This window comes from Danio rerio, chromosome 4, assembly GCF_052040795.2.
Source record: "Danio rerio strain M-AB ecotype USA chromosome 4, GRCz13ab, whole genome shotgun sequence".
NCBI lineage: Eukaryota > Metazoa > Chordata > Actinopteri > Cypriniformes > Danionidae > Danio > Danio rerio.
The window spans coordinates 43,506,977-43,523,919 of NC_141024.2; the positions used below are offsets into that span (position 1 = coordinate 43,506,977).

At 39.3% G+C, this 16,943-nt stretch overlaps 1 long non-coding RNA gene, 1 other non-coding gene and 1 pseudogene across 2 annotated transcripts in view; all 3 read right to left on the bottom strand.

The window, feature by feature from the left end:
• The window catches only part of LOC148680967 (uncharacterized), a 663,035-nt gene that overhangs the window by 624,181 nt on the left and 21,911 nt on the right, over positions 1-16,943 (bottom strand). The gene's annotated exons all lie outside the window — the stretch shown is intronic.
• On the bottom strand, positions 2,122-7,120 carry LOC148681069 (uncharacterized; annotated as a pseudogene).
• On the bottom strand, positions 11,979-12,052 carry trnat-agu (transfer RNA threonine (anticodon AGU)). Its single transcript has one exon. It is a non-coding gene; the product is annotated as a tRNA-Thr (tRNA).

Below are 16,943 nucleotides of genomic sequence, written 5' to 3' on the forward strand. Positions count from 1 at the left end.
CGCATGTCACCGGCATATCTGTATTACAGTTTTTTTGGATTGCTTAAGCACGATTTCAAAACAGGGCCTGTGTTTTCAAAACAGTACACACAATTAGCACAACCACACACCCAATTAGCAAAACACTACAGATCCTTTGCATAATTAAACACTCTTATAAAAACTATACACTTCTGTTTAAAAACCACACTTTTTTACCATAAGAAACACACATTTTCACATTTACTACACTCTGTTTGCACGAGTTACACACTGCTGTGATAAACCTAAAACACTTTTAGCACTTCTGCTTCCCTATGATTAGAGTAGGCTACCATCAACAAAGTACAAATATAAAGTAAATTCACCAAACACTACTCAAGAACAATGTTGCACCTTGAAGAAACTCAATTATTCCTCAACATGTCCAACATGTTTACATGAAGATTCAAAGTACTGTAACATGTCACTTTACATATTGAACTGTAAGTTAGACATTGTCTCTTCGCCTAGCTGAATCTGGCATGAGAATTATTAACATTGCAATGTTGTCCTTAGCAAGACACCTTAGAAAGAAGTGTCTTGAATGTAGAAGCTTGTATTGCTGCTACCTCCATCTGGTCACAGGCTTCATCCATGGCTTGTATGAGGGGTACCTCAGCCTGAAGACGGAGATCATATACCTTTCACCACTATGCCGAGAAAAACTCTTTTATAAGGTTGAGGAATGGAGAGTATGCTGGAAGATATAAGACGGTAAAATGTGGATGTTGCTGAAACCAGTTCTGAACCAGAGCAGAACGGTGGAAAGTAACATTGTTCCAGACAACAATGTACTGGGTATGACTGATTTGATTTGCTGCTGTTATGTTGTGCAATTGGTCCAAGAATGTAAGGATGTGCTGTGTTGTAAGGGCCCATATGGTCATGTCAGTGGAGGACCCCATTCTTTGTAATGGCTGCACAGAGTGTTACTGTATATTTCCCCCACGTTGCCCTGAGACATTGACTATAGCCCTGTGGCCAATGATTTCTTCTACTCTGTGTTCTCGTCAGGTTGAACACACCATCATCTATGTAAGCAAACTCATGCTTGATCTCCTCTTCATCCATTTGTAAAACTACTTGAAGAACAGTGTCAGGCAAAATTGTGTAGTTCATTGTAGATCTAGTATTACAGTACAGTAAAAGATTATGAGACAGTATGCAAGATCACAAGTGAATACATAACTCTGCATAATCATGCCAGTCTTTTAACCCATTTGAAACTGTGCTCAAAAGGCACTCCATAAATTTGCTTCATTTGAATATGTTTTTTTTTTATGGTGTGTGTGTTAATATTGAGACCTGATGGTTTTCATTGAAACTGGCATTTTATAGTGCTTAAACACCTGATTGTTGTGTCTACAATAAATCAAACAAGTGTTTGCACACCTGACGACTGTGTTGAACAAGTTGGTTGGACGGTGCAGTAATTTGACAGTCCGTGCTTTGGTATTGCAAGGAAGTGACTTCATGATAGATTTTAGTGTGTAATGTATGCTAGGTGTGTTTAGTGTTTTGCAAATCACTGTGTGTAAAGTTTTGCAACAAGTGTTAAGTTGACAATGTGCTTATAGTTGTGCAAATATGGGCTGATGTTTTGATACTTGTGTGTAATATTTTGCTAACAGTGTACTACTTTTAATTTTAGTGTGTAAGCAATCCTAAAAAACTGTAATATATTGCCAAAAGCAGATGTTATGCTGGCTTTTATGTGATACATTCTGCTTAAGATGTCTCTGCCATAAACTGCCAGCATCCATCGGTGAGAAAAAATAGCCAGTAGCTCAGGGGTGTCATAAAACTTGACAGTGAACAGGCTTGGCTAGACAACTAAGTCTGAGCATGCACCAAGGTAGCGACAAACACGCTTAAGCCACTCCTCACTGTGATTCTCCCTCAACTGCTTGACCAAGTGGCTGATGCTATTACCCAAGGTGCTCTCCATCAGAAAATGAATCACTCGCATGTCACAGGCATATCTGTATTAAGAAACGAAGTGAAAAACAGATAAAATAATGGCAGAAATGAAAACAAACTAATTTATGGTGTGCCTGAATGACAAACAATTGTGACAAAGGCTAAATTATCTGTGTATATTTACCTTCTTGTCAGGATCAGTCGGAACTCCATTCTGTGTCAAGGACAAGTCCAGCTGGTCCAAGATGGTCTTGCTACTGGAAATGTGAGCTCTTTTACAACCAGCTTAATTGCACTAGAGAGTCTCAGTAATCATTGGGTAGTACCTATCAACCTATCGAGCTGTTTTCCACACACACCGCAGGACAGTCTGACCTTTCAAAGATGGTAAGGCATCTACAATAGGAGTTTGTGTGTGAAAAAATGCTCTGAAGTGGGAGCCTGATGATAAATGAGTGCTGGCTCTGGTGGATTATACCACAGCTTCAGGTCAGTGCGCAGCCGCTGGTTCGTCCACAGAGCTGATGAAATCCACTTCTGATTCTGAGGTGGTATGGTCCCTATCAGCTTTAAAGGCAGCAAGCAAAGCTCTGAGCCAGGAGCACTCTCCGTGTCAGCAGTACGGTAAGCCAAGGGACCAGCCACAGATGGAGCAGTAGAAGAGACTAAAAAAGAGGTGGTACTAGCAAATGCAGAAATCACAGTTGCAAGAGGAGCAGAATAGGTAACAGAGGATGAGGCAGAAAATGTCACATTCTATATATAAATAGAAAAAGGATAAATATATATGCAGTACATGATTGCACATCACACATAAAGAATGCTTATTTAAAGTTTCATTGTGTGTAAAAAGCAAACTGAATTGGCCACACTTTACAATAAGGTTCATTAGTTAATGTTAAGTAATGCATTTACTAACATGAACAAACACTGATACATTTTCTACAGTATTTATGTTAATAAACGTTAGTTAATGAAAATACAGTAGTTCATTGTTAGTTCATGTTAACTCATGGTGCATTAACAAATAGTAACAAGCGTGGACAAAATTGAGTTATTCACATATTCTTATTAAATGACAACTTATTTACATTCTGGGATGTGTTTTCATAAGTTGTTTACATTTTAAGGCTTTTTATTTAAAAAAAAAAAAAAGGTTTATCTACAAAGTTAAACTCTAGCTTGGCTCTATATGGTTCTATCTGTGAGCCAATCAGCATTTTTAATGCATTCATGAGGACCAATCAGGATCAGCTTTCTTTGTCATTTCCCTGGACTGCTCCATTGACAGCAGGAAACACCAGAAAGACAAAATCACACAAAATCAGAGTCAATTAAAGAATGCCGCACCACACAAAATTGAGACGTGTGTAAATGTAATGATTTAGAAGCATTTCTTGACATTTGAGATTCATTCATTCATTTTCTTTTCGACTTAGTCCCTTTATTAATCTGGGGTCGCCACAGCAGAATAAACCACCAACTTATCCAGCATATGTTTTACATAGCGGATGCCCATACAGCTGCAACCCAACACTGGGAAACACCCATACACACTCAATCACGTACATACACTATGGCCAATTTTAGCTTATCCAATTCACCTGTACCGCATGTCTTTGGAAAGTGAGGGAAACCAAAGCACCCAAGGGAAACCCACGCAAACACAGGGAGAACATGCAAACTCCACACAGAAATGCCAACTGACCCAGCCAAGGCTCGAACCAGTGTCCTTCTTGCTGTGAGGCAATCGTGCTACCCACTGCGTCGCAAACGTTGAGATAAAATGCTCAATTTTACTTATTTTTGTTGAAAAAGAAATTAATATTTAAAGAGCCCATATTATGGGTTTTTGAAAATTCCCCTCCATGTAGTGTGTAACACAGCTCTAAGTGAAGTGAAGTATCCAGCTAAGGCTTAAATCTGTAAGAATACAGTGTTTAAAACGGTTGATTCATCTATAAAAGAGTCGACTCATAGTGCTTCAAACGAGTCGCCTTGATACCGATTCATTAGGTGTTTCGCCATGACGTACGAACGAAACCAAGTTATTCACGTGCACGCGCAAACCCGGGAGATTTCAAACCTGAGGCCCCGCCCTCTGACGCAGAAACCCAGACACACACACACCCACAAACACACGCACACCCACAAACACACGCACACAAACATGCCGGTCGATTGAAGTCACACTGCAGATGGATATTATATTGAGTCTCTACCCAAAGATGAAACATCAGCATTATAACCAAGCAGTTGGAAACTTCTGGAAGCTACATGCTACAAAGAATACTTCATCTGAGTTTGTTAAAGGAAGGATCAGTAAAGAGTAACTGATGGACGTCAGGATGGGTTACTTCCATTTCTCAAGTGTAAGTACGTGCGGTTAAAGTTGTTGCCTCGTTGACTCTAGCTTGCAAATGTATTTAGTTGTGATTTGTTACTTGTAACCGCGTGTACTGTATCAGGTTAACTGGATATATTCTCTTATCGCGTGCAAAGTCACGTTAAAAACGCGACGCGTGCTGCTTTGTTTATGAAGCTCCGTGCTAGAGTTTTGCTCCCGCGATTTATTCGGAAATTTATTCCCGCGCCGCAGAAATCTGGCGCGGGGACAGCCACGGGAATAAATTTCCGAATAAATTGCGGGAGCGGTCGGTAACGGGTGTAATTTGGGACGGGAGCGGGCTGTCTAGCAATATCACGGATATTGCTATGCGAATTAGAAAGAGAGAGTCTGCTTGGTGCTTGTGTGTGTGTTAGTGCGCACGCGCGCGTATGAGAGAGAGCGAGAGAGATAGAGAGAGAGAGAGCGAACGAGCTTTGTGTGTTTGGTGCTGTGTGTGTGTGTTTATACAGACATCATGGCTGTCTGGACTGTATACTGGGTGATTTTTGGTTGTGTTCTCCTCCGCTCTAGCGGGATCGGGCGCGGCGGGCAGAAAACGGAGCGGGTTCTTAGGCTAAAACCTGGCGGGTGTGGGCGGAAGCGGGAGCGTTGTGTTCCGGAGGTGTGTGTGTGTTTTTGTGTGTGTGTGGTATGGCAAGTACACGACTGTCTCCTTCGTTCGGTTATCCGTGGCACTATCCACTCGCCATAGTGTGGCAGCTAAAATCCACGCCCACACTATCGAGCGTGTATGAACTGTGATTACTTTTTATATTGCTGATTGGCTATTGGCCATTTCACTCTCTGACTGAAGGCAGTCGACCAATCGCGACAGACTGTCATCGGTCCAATCAGCGCAGATTAGCTTAGAGCTAAGGAGGGGTTTGGGAACAAATGAATCACTGGACGATTCATACGGGAGTCGCTGGGATAATTAGGTAAAAATAAATGCAGATTATAGGACCATGAAAGTGTTTTTTGACCTTGCATGCATATTAGACTGTTGTTGGAGACCCTTACAACCAAGATATGACCCTATTTCATGTATAATATGGGCTCTTTAAAAATTTGTATATTAAAAGTGAAATATTTTTATTTTTGTAAATGTAGTCAGTGAAACTTTTCAGTGTTTATTAAACTCATTTGCTCAAGTCTGTTTCTTTTAAAGTCTATAAGTTTAATATTAAGCCTTGAAGGGCAAATACTTAATTTATTTCATGGAGCGTATAATTCAATAAATATAAATCAATAATTTATTTAAAGCATAAAATTTAATAAATATGAACATATTAATTTGATAAAATTAACAGCTGCACTGGAAAAATTGGAAAACTGGAAATATTCAGTACAGCCTTGTATGCTTAATTTTAAAAGAAAAAAATCCTAAATTCATCTTAAAACATAAAATAGATGTTACAGAAAGCAAAATTTTAACTTACTCAAGCATCAACATATTGTTACAACACTAAACTATGTATTTTTTATGGTATTTCTTGATAAGTAATGCTTTAATGAATGATCTGGCAGATAGAACCTTGTAATTCCAAGTGGAAAATGACTTTTCAGAATGAGAAGGTTCTATCTGCATTTACTGTGGTTTATTTACTCCAATTTGCAAATGTTAGAGAACTTTGATAATTTACATTTAGAAAACCCTTAGGGTCTCTGTCATATTAATGTATGAAAGAGATCTGTTACACACATGTTGTTTGCTATATAGAATGCAAAAACTTTGAAGCTCAATATCTCAAAATTAATCAGAAGGCAGATATAACCTTATAATTCTAAGGTGACGAAGTGTTAATCATGATTAGTTCATGTTAGTAAAGGCATTAACTAATGAACCTTATTGTAAAGTGTTACCACTTCATTTAAGAGTTTCTTACAGCTCCAGCAGCTACAGATGATATCAAGGAGGTGGTTGTAGATACAGGAGAGGGAGCAAGAGACAGAGACAACTTCCTGGGACTGCGAGCAGGTGATGGTGTCTCTGTTATTGCACTTGTATTGCACTTGCTGGACATGGCAGAAGAATTGGAAGTGCAACTGATGGGCTGAGAAAATATGACCTCATTTTACAACATATTAACACATTAAAGCATGCACTAATTAGCAATCTTGCTGCCTTCTGTGTCAGCCTGCTTGTGCTGGCTCCGCCCCCATTGCCCCAGCAACCCTGGACCCTGATACAAAACAGCCAATCTCAATAACCTGTTCACATATAACCACATTCGCCCACCTCCAAACACTATCCAGTCCGGCAAGCACTACACTACCTTGCAAAATGGCTAGTAACATTAACGTAATCCCAGACATCCCAAGACTCCTGGAAGTTTCATGAGTCTCCCGCCAATGCAAAGAGACTCCTCGATGCCCGCAAATGAATGATAATCTTCTGGAAACCGCGCGTCTCCCCCCTTTGCTTAAACGCGATGCACACCTCTCTTCACCGCATCCCTCTCAGCTCTCCAGGTACGTTTGGCACAACTCACCCCCGCCCCTCAGGTACATCGCACGCACATGCCTCCACTGCTCTTCAGATTCGTCACACACACACACACACCCACCACTCTTCAGATACATCGCGCATAATCACCACCACCAAGAGAGTGGTGGAAAAAAACAATGACATCTGCTAAGACAGTAAGCTATTTTAGCGATAATATTTGAGCATACCATTTCATTTACACTGACATCACGGAATCAGTAACTGGAACTGGAACAGCACTCAGACAGGCAATTCCTACAGATTTGAACCGGGCAAAACAAATCACCGAGGCGATCGGTACATTTATAGCTGTGCATATGAGGGATCTTAATCGGTAGTGGAAATTTTGGGTTTTAAGAAAATGTTAAATGTAATAGAACCCCGTTACATTACTCCTTCATAAGCCCATTTCAGTCAGATAATTCCTGCTTTCAGATCCACTAAAATGGCAGGTGACGGTCAAATCAACCAGATCTGTGCTGTCTGAAGATAAGGTGGACACTCATCTTTCTGAAAATAAAAAATACTTAAAAATTTATTGAAACGGAGTTCCTTATAAAAACTAAATTGTTCTTTTCTTTTAATTTGTTTAACTACAACAATATTATATTTATTTTTTTTATTGGCAGGTTTTTGGTTTTGAGTATAAAGAAGGATTTGTTTTATTTGCTGCTAAGCAGAAAACCCAGAAGTATAGCTGTATTACTGTTTAAAGTAAAGGAAATAAAAACAAGATCATACTTTAATGATGTTAGTTTTAATACATAAAAAATTTAAATCAGAGAAATCCTCTGGCTTTTTTTTTTTTTTTGCTGTATCGAAAACAAACCTAACCGTGACACCACTGTGTTGTATCGAACCGAACCGTGATTTTTGTGAACCGTTACAGGCCTAATATATATATATATATATATATATATATATATATATATATATATATATATTAAGGGTGGAGCCGAACCCGAATACGGTATTCGGAAAGGCACGAATAGCGTGTTTTTACGAATACTTATTTCGAACAAATACTTGAAAAATTATTTGTATTCGGGAGCAAGAAAAGCATTACATCAAAAAGCAGCGTTTTCTCATGAGACCACAGTGCATGAGTGAGAGAGAGAGAGAGAGAGACAGAGAGAGAGAGAGAGACGCTCAGTCGGAGGGCGGGGCGGAGGTAAAAGGTCTCTGGCACAGGCTTCTCCACAGCAGCAGACAGAGAAGGCTCGGCTGAGCGAAAAAAAATACTTCTCTGCATAACTATTTTTGTTAAATAGATTTTTGTACCTTAATTGGGTTCCAGATGCAGTTTATAAACTTGTAGCGGAGTTTGTTCGGGATTTTCCATTACGCTGCATTTTTGAAGTTTGCAATCGGGTGCTCTGTTTACGCAACGTTAGCTCTGTTAGCGCGGTAATTTAGACAATAGACTGTTGACAGAGTAACGTTAACGTTCATTTATAAAGGTTAAAACGATGCTTGTGCAGTTGTGTCGAATAGTATGCACTTATGGGCGTTATATGGTATGTCTAAGTTATATGGTATGGGAGTTATATGGTACGTCTCTGTCTTTTGCAGACAGCAAGATATATGCTATAGCATAGCTTCCCGTCACTTTTTATTAACTTGAAACTCCTCAAATACATTTGGGCACCATAAAAAAGAGTGAGACTGCTGCTGAGCCATTTCTTGGTCCTCCACCAGTAAAAAAAATAAAACTTCATGTTCTTTGTGGAAGCATTTTACAGTCAGTGGTGCTGCAGATAAAACAAAGTGATACTGTATAATGTGTGCAAAAGGGAAATCAGCAGAGGCAGAGATATTAAACAACAGTCAACATCTTCTATCCATAATCATTCATTTTCTTTTCGGCTTAGTCCCTTTATCAATCTGGGATTGCCATGGTGGAATGAACCACCAATTTATCCAGCATATGTTTTACGCAGTGGCTGCTCTTCCAGCTGCTACCTAGCACTGGGAAACATCCATACACTCTCTTTAACACACATACAATAGGGACAATTTAGCTTACCCAATTCACCTGTGTTGCATGTGTTTGGACTGTGGGGGAAACCGGAGCACCCGGAGGAAACCCACACCAACATGGGGAGAACCCAGTCGAGGCTCGAACCAGCAACCTTCTTGCTGTGAGGCGACAGTGCTACTCACTGTGCCATCGCGCAACCTTCCATGTAATGTATTATCACATGCACTAAAAGCATCCTCTTCTGATACTGTCTGTGAACCCCCCACAAGCATCAATCCCCTCAATCAGCACAGCTATGCTCTGCTAAATCCTCCACAAGCACCAAACCATCAACACAGCCACATTCTGCCCCAGCAAGTCAGTTTCAAACATAAAAAAGTAAAAAAAAAAAACTTTGTGTCTGTTTTGTGGCTGGCAGATGATAATAGCAGGGCTGTATCTTTTAGTATTATATAGAATACTTTTGTTCTGCCAGATCTCCCAGGCAGGGTTTTATTTAGATTTATTTAGTTAATTTTAGTTTTTGGAATTCTGTCCATTGGAAAGAAGTTATTTCAGAAGAAGAACAGTTTTTTGAAATATTATTTGTTTTTATTCTGTCTATTCAGTGTCCTTCAACAAGAACGGTGGTGGTGGGGTTCATAATATTCACAATGGTATTTTATTAGTTGTTGGTTTAACCATGGATGAGATAATGGCTTCTATGTTATTATATTTTCAATGACATTTCTTGTCACATGTTCAAAAACAACAACCAATATTGCATGTCTATAATTTATATAATGGGTATAATTAAACAATACTTTCACTATAACGTAAATTAGAAGTGTAATAGAAAAAATATATATTTTTGCGCCATTTTGAATTTTACTCGAATACAAATACAAATACTTTTCCCCCCTCAACAAATACAAATACCGGTTGCTCCACACATCCCTAATATATATATATATATATATATATATATATATATATATATATATATATATATATATATATCTTACAAGCTAGCTGTTATTAAGCCTATTATTAAGAAACCGCAACTAGACACCAACAACTTAGCTAACTATAGGCCTATTTCAAATCTTCCATTTATGTCTAAAATACTAGAAAAAGTTGTTTCCACTCAATTATGCTCTTTTCTGCAGACGAACAATATTTTTGAAGTGTTTCAGTCAGGTTTCAGGGCTCACCACAGTACAGAAACCGCCTTAGTGAAAATAACCAACGATTTACTCTTAGCTGCTGACCGAGGGTGCGTCTCGCTATTAGTTTTACTCGATCTTAGTGCGGCATTTGATACCATTGACCACAATATCCTCATAAATCGCTTAAAGTCTACAGGTGTCCAGGGACAGGCTCTACAATGGTTTAAGTCATACTTAACTGACCGCTACCAGTTTGTGAATCTTAATGGACAGCCTTCACATATCTGCCCAGTAAAGTATGGGGTGCCTCAAGGATCAGTTTTAGGCCCTTTACTGTTTACAATTTACATGCTACCTCTGGGAGACATTATTAGAAGACATGGGATCAGCTTTCACTGCTATGCAGATGATACTCAATTATATATTTCCACTAAACCTGACGAGACGTCTGAACTTTCTAAACTAACTGAGTGTATCAAAGACATCAAAGACTGGATGACCAACAATTTTCTTCTCTTAAACTCAGACAAAACAGAATTATTACTTATTGGGCCTAAATCTTGCACACAGCAGATCTCGCAACTCAATTTACAATTAGAGGGATACAAAGTTAGCTTTAGCTCTACTATAAAAGATTTGGGTGTCATATTAGACAGCAATCTAACTTTTAAAAACCATATATCCCATGTCACAAAAACTGCCTTCTTTCATCTGAAAAATATAGCTAAATTACGAAATATGCTATCCATCTCAGATGCAGAAAAGCTAGTCCATGCTTTTATGACTTCGAGACTGGATTACTGTAATGCTCTATTTGCTGGCTGCCCAGCATCCTCTATTAACAAACTTCAATTAGTACAAAATGCAGCAGCCAGAGTTCTGACCAGGTCTAGAAAATATGATCATATAACCCCAATTTTATCCTCCTTACACTGGCTGCCTGTTAAATTTCGTATTGAATTTAAAATATTACTTCCCACCTATAAAGCTCTAAATAATCTAGCTCCTGTTTATCTAACCAACCTTCTGTCTCGCTACGAACCAACTCGCTCCTTAAGATCTCAAAATTCAGGGCTTCTGGTAGTACCTAGAATAGCAAAATCAAGTAAAGGAGGTCGAGCCTTCTCTTTCATGGCTCCTACACTCTGGAATAGCCTTCCTGGTAATGTCCGAGGCTCAGACACACTCTCCCAGTTCAAAACTAGATTAAAGACCTATCTGTTTAGTAAAGCATACACTCAATGCATCACCTAGCGGGTTCCACACTGGCTTCTGCATCTTGCTTATATACACTATGAACAGCAGCTACGCTAATTATTCTCTTTATTCTCTATTTTCACCTGGGGATACTCATCCCGAGGTCCTCAGATTAGGCGGAGTCACTGATTGGATCCAAGACCAGCGACGTGATGATCCCAAGGATTCCATATCCGGGACCAGGCCATATCCTGAGCTGCTGCTGCGCTGATGGTCGTGGGGAGTGGAGAACATGTGTCTGATTCCAGCGATGCTCCAGGGACAGACGAGTCTTCATTGAGGCCATCTTCCAGCATAAACCACGGCGAATGAAGTTCTGCACAAGACTTTTGGCCAGCGGAGAAATTAAAATGGTCGTGCCCAACCGAGTCTGGTTCTCTCAAGGTTTTTTTTCTTCACTCCCATCAGGTGAAGTTTTTTTTCCCTCTCCGCTGTCGCCACTGCCTCGCATGGTTCAGGATTGGTAGAGCTACGCATCAATGAATTTGCTCTTCAGTGTTTGAACTCTCAGTAATGATTAAATCACACTGAACTGAGCTAAACTGAACTGAACTGAACTTAAACACTAAAACCTGAACCACACTGTTCCAGTTACTGAACCACACTGTTCCAGTTACTATGACCATTTATGTGAAGCTGCTTTGACACAATCTACATTGTAAAAGCGCTATACAAATAAAGCTGAATTGAATTGAATTGAAACCGACTGCTAAACATCCCGCTGCGTAAACACTCGTTACTCTTAACAAAAAGCAACCGGGTCACCTGTACATTAGGCACTGCTGGGATTTGAACCCAGGATCTCCTGTTTACTAGACAGGCGCTTTGACCAACTAAGCCACAGCGCCAATGCCACAGGAGGCAAGACGTTTTTGCACACAGAGACTAAAAAATACCGCAAGTCTAAAAATGGCAAGCAAAGAGGTTGTTTAACTCTATTTGTTGCACTATTGATTACGCCTCAAAGCTATACAATTTTATAATTAATTCCGGTAAGCTCTATAAAACATGCACACACACCACCTGCACTAAGACGCTGCTGGGATTTGAGCTTATGATCTCCCGTTTACAAGACAGGCGCTTTGACCAGCTAAGCCACAGCACCACAAAAATTCATAGTAAGAGACATTTGCCCGATAACAAAAATCGAAGAAGAAAAAATAATACACAACAAAAACCAGCATGTCAGGATGCAGAAAATGCTGACAAGACGGACGCGGTCTTTTAGAGTCTGGATGATCATGTCTCAAACCTGACAGGTAACCTGGCCTCTGTTCAAGATCAAAGCAAAAAATGTGTGAATTTATTTTTATTTAATCTATCCTTAATCATGTGTTAAGTGTTTTTTGGAACCTCCAGTTTCATTACATCCAAACCCAGAGTCAGCTCGGAAAATGGAAATCAGGACAAACATATGCTATCGGCCATTGGAAGAGTTTCAGATCAGAAAGCAACTCTCCCATAATCTGAGGGAAAGGTGCAGTTTGGATTTGAACCTAGCACCTGCTGTTCCCAAGACAGGTGCTCTGGCCTACTTAGTCTTAACACTAAAAGAAAAAACGTCTGGATACGATACTTCCAAACGCAGTTTCATCTAAGACAGTGGGGGGAAGCAAAATTTACTATGCTTTCTACTCAGTTACTTTGCACATGCATAAAGAGGCTCTTGTACAACAAATCCAAAAGGCGTGATCTCAACAATAGGTGGCAGTTACTTTTCCCCAAAACCACAGGTTGCCTTCGAGTCATTCCTCAAGCCCACTAGGCCCTACACTGTTTTCTAATCTCCCTTATTTAAAACAGCTCAATTAAGTCATCAGCTTTATTGTAGAGTACCTCTAGTATCTGAGCCTGCACTGCGCAATGAAAGAAAGAAGCAAAACATGATGGACAGATGCCTAAAATGTTAGAAACGCACCACACCTTAAGTCAGTGAAGAAAAAGAGCCAAGGTTGCGACTCTGGTTGAACTTGAACCCACAAACTTTGAACGGCTCAGCTCACAGCCAAGAAGTCCAATGCGCTATTCATTGCGCCACAGAGCCTGAGTGCTTTGCTGCCTCTAGCACTGTTGCACAGAAAACACTTTTTAGTACTCTCTGGCCCATGAAAGAATGGCCAACTGTCAACAAGGCACTGCTGGAATTCAAACCCAGGATCTCCTGTTTACTAGACAGGTGCTTTGACCAACTAAGCCACAGCGCCAAACGACTGCAGCAGGGGCTAATTGTTTAATTCGAAAAAAGAAAAAAAAAAACTAACATCGGTTGCGCTGCATGTGTGAATGTCTGGACTTGAAATATTAAAGTCCAATTGGTTAGGCATTACCACACTATGCTATATAAAGCCATCATCCAAAGCCCTCTTGAACGAGCAGCGTTCTAAAGGGTTTGAGTTTTGTTAAGAAACCGACTGCTAAACATCCCGCTGCGTAAACACTCGTTACTCTTAACAAAAAGCAACCGTGGCACCCGTACATTAGGCACTGCTGTGATTTGAACCAAGGATCTCCTGTTTACTAGACAGGCGCTTTGACCAACTAAGCCACAGCGCCAACGCTAAAAAGGAGGCAAGACGTTTTTGCACACAGAGACTAAAAAAAGACAGCAAGTCTAAAAATGGCAAGCAATTAACTCTATTTGTCGCACTATTCTGTAAGGATCTAAAAAATCAGACCCTGAGAACTGTTATGAAATTTCATTAGACAAGAGAAGTGATGAAGAAACCAACTGTTCCACTGTTCTATTCAAATCACAGCTGACAATGAAAACACAGACTGGAGAAACAGAGCTACACTACAACAGAATCGAAGAATGCAGGAATGCATCCTTTACTTTCACCCCAAGCCTCCCTTCTTGACCTTTAAGCGACTTGCTGATCAGAGCACATTTAACATAAAATGTTCAAGGTTTTAACATGGTGTATCTTGCAGCGTTATATTCATGTTTGGTATCATTTTAAATGTCTCTGTGTGATTGGTAAAGTGGTCTTAATTTTACAGTAATAGTTCACTGGTATATGTTGATTTGGTTTTTGACTTCTATAAGATCTTGATAAGATGCTCTCCCTCCTCAGAGATGGTTAAGTCCTCAAATTCACCAGGCCAGGGTTTCTGTGACACTTTTATTGTCTTGAATTTATGGCTGTTTGTTTTGACTTGAGTATATAAGGTAAGATGTGCTTTAGGACGGGGGGAGATCTTGTAAAAAGACACCCCATTGCAGCATCTCTGAGACTTATTGAGACTTATGCTGCAATGTATTTCTCTGGTCAGGTATGCATCTCTAACTCTTTGATTTATCTTTGATTAATGGATGTTGTATTGTTACAGTCTCATCTCTGAATTGGCTTCCTGATGATTTATTATGTAATTGGCAGAATACAATTTTTCCTGACAAATAAAATGTTAGGTTTTGATTAATTCTGGAGTTTTGCGATTTCATTGTATCCAGTAGATTATGAGGAGTCTTCATTACCTTTATAGTATGGCATAATTTAATTGATTAATAGGCGGATTTGATTATTGTTAGCCATAGCGTGCCGATAACATGTAGACCTTTTAGTCATTTAACCACTGGAAGTAGCAAGTTGTATGGGCTTGGCTAAGGATCTGGTTTTTTAAGACTAGGTAAGAGTTAATGCGACCAGCTTATTCAAATATAGTTAATCCTGCATCCTCTGACTATTTTCAGAGTGTCGACATATTGTCCGTGAGAAGAAGCGCAAACCCGGGGCGTGGAACTCTGAGCGATGTTGGTCCCTAATGAACGTACAATTTAGAATATCGGATAAATCATAAATGATGAATGTGATCCGTTCTCACAATTAGAAATACAATCTAAATTTTATGATCATTTAAATTGGAGTCAGATTGAATTCGGAGGTAAAAAACTGATAAAAATAAATTCTAATAAATAATTAAATTCTTTTCAGAAGCACTAGAAAAGGCTTACATACATTAAACCTTCAACCATGCTGTTAGTTTTGTCATTGGGCTAATAGATGGACTCCTACACTTTTCCTTCTCTGGTGGAGTCCGGACTTTGGCACATATTTGTATATGATTCTGCAACTATTGTCGGTAAGATGACTTTCAGTTTTGCCATATGAAAGACTGAGCATATGAACGACAAGAATGGGATTCGATGGTCTCGGACATCTCGTCATGTATGTACTCATTTTCCTGATGGGGGCTGGACTATGGCATTTCTGTATGTATTTGCTGCTATTTTTGGTAAAGATGACATTAAACTTTGCAACAACATCCTTCAAAACGATAAGAGCGTGCGAGTAAAACACCTTCCACGAAAGAACCGGCCTCTTTCAAACGCCAAAGCATTTGAAGGACAAGGATGAGATTCGATGGACTCGGCCACCTCGTCATGTATGTACTCACTTTCATGATGGGGGCTGGACTATGGCATATATGTATGTATTTGCGGCTATTTTCTATAAAGATGACATTAAATTTTGCAACAACTTTCAAAACAATAAGAGAGTTTAACAACTTTTACAGAAACACCAGTCTCTCGAATGCCAGAACATATGAGCGACAAGGATGGGATTCAAACCCACGAGTGCAAATGCACAATAGATTAGCAGTCCATCACCTTAACCACTCGGCCACCTCATCACGTATTTTCCTTTTTCACTGGTGGAGGCTGGACTGTGGCACATATTTTTATATGTATGTTATTGTAACTATTTTCGGTAAGATGACTTTCAGTTTTGCCATATGAACGACAGAAATGGGATTCAATGGACTCAAATTTCAATGGAAACAATTTCAACATTTGACCAATCAGAGTCGAGACAATGTTAAAGCCAGGGAAGGAACCGTTCCAATATTCACCGCTAGGTGTGCAGTCAAACAGGTTAATCAGATGTCAATCAATTTTCTGAACTGAGCCGAAGGTACACGAAAGAATGACACGGTTCTCTGGGGGCGGGTCAAAGGTCAAAAAAGTTAATTGATTTTCGACAATCAGCATCATTCGACATAGCACAGCATCGTTTTGTGTGAAGTACTGGATTTTTTTTGATAGTGATTTCTTAAAAAAAGGTAAGAAAATCTACATAATTGCTCGTATTAATGTTTTAGTGTGTTGTATTTCAAATTTTGATACTTTAATCTAAAACCGTTTAATTTCTTGGAGAAAAAATGTCTGGAAAATCCCATAAAGCCATGTCAGACGCTGACTGGATTTCATGTCTGAAAAAGTTTGCCAGAACAGGAGTTTGGCCATCAAATGAGGGCAACAGGATCAGGCCTCTCCTCTGCAAAAAAGTGGCATGAGATTTATCAAAGGGTGTGTATTTCGTTTACATGATATATTGTTTTGTTGAAATTTGCTTAACAGAGTAACGTTAACTTGTTAGGCTTTAGTACATTCAGTACAGTATCTATGTAAAACATGTCATACTTGTTTTTAAACAATAATGTGTTTTAAATTGCATGTATTTTGAGATTTACGTCGAATAATTTAGTAAGTTTGACCGTTTATGAGAGAGATTTGAAAAGGTGGGGGAATGGATTATGAGTGTACAGTATACAGCATGTGGTTTTAAGGCCTGAAATGTTCCTGTCCAGTTCCTCTTATTCTTTTTCCTATAGAGGTGAAGTTGGTTGTATATTAGGATATTCAGACATTCTCCTTATTAATATCATTTCAGAAAAGTATTCTTTGCAAATTCTAAATAGGAAAATCATATTAGCAGACAATGATTAATGATGATAAAA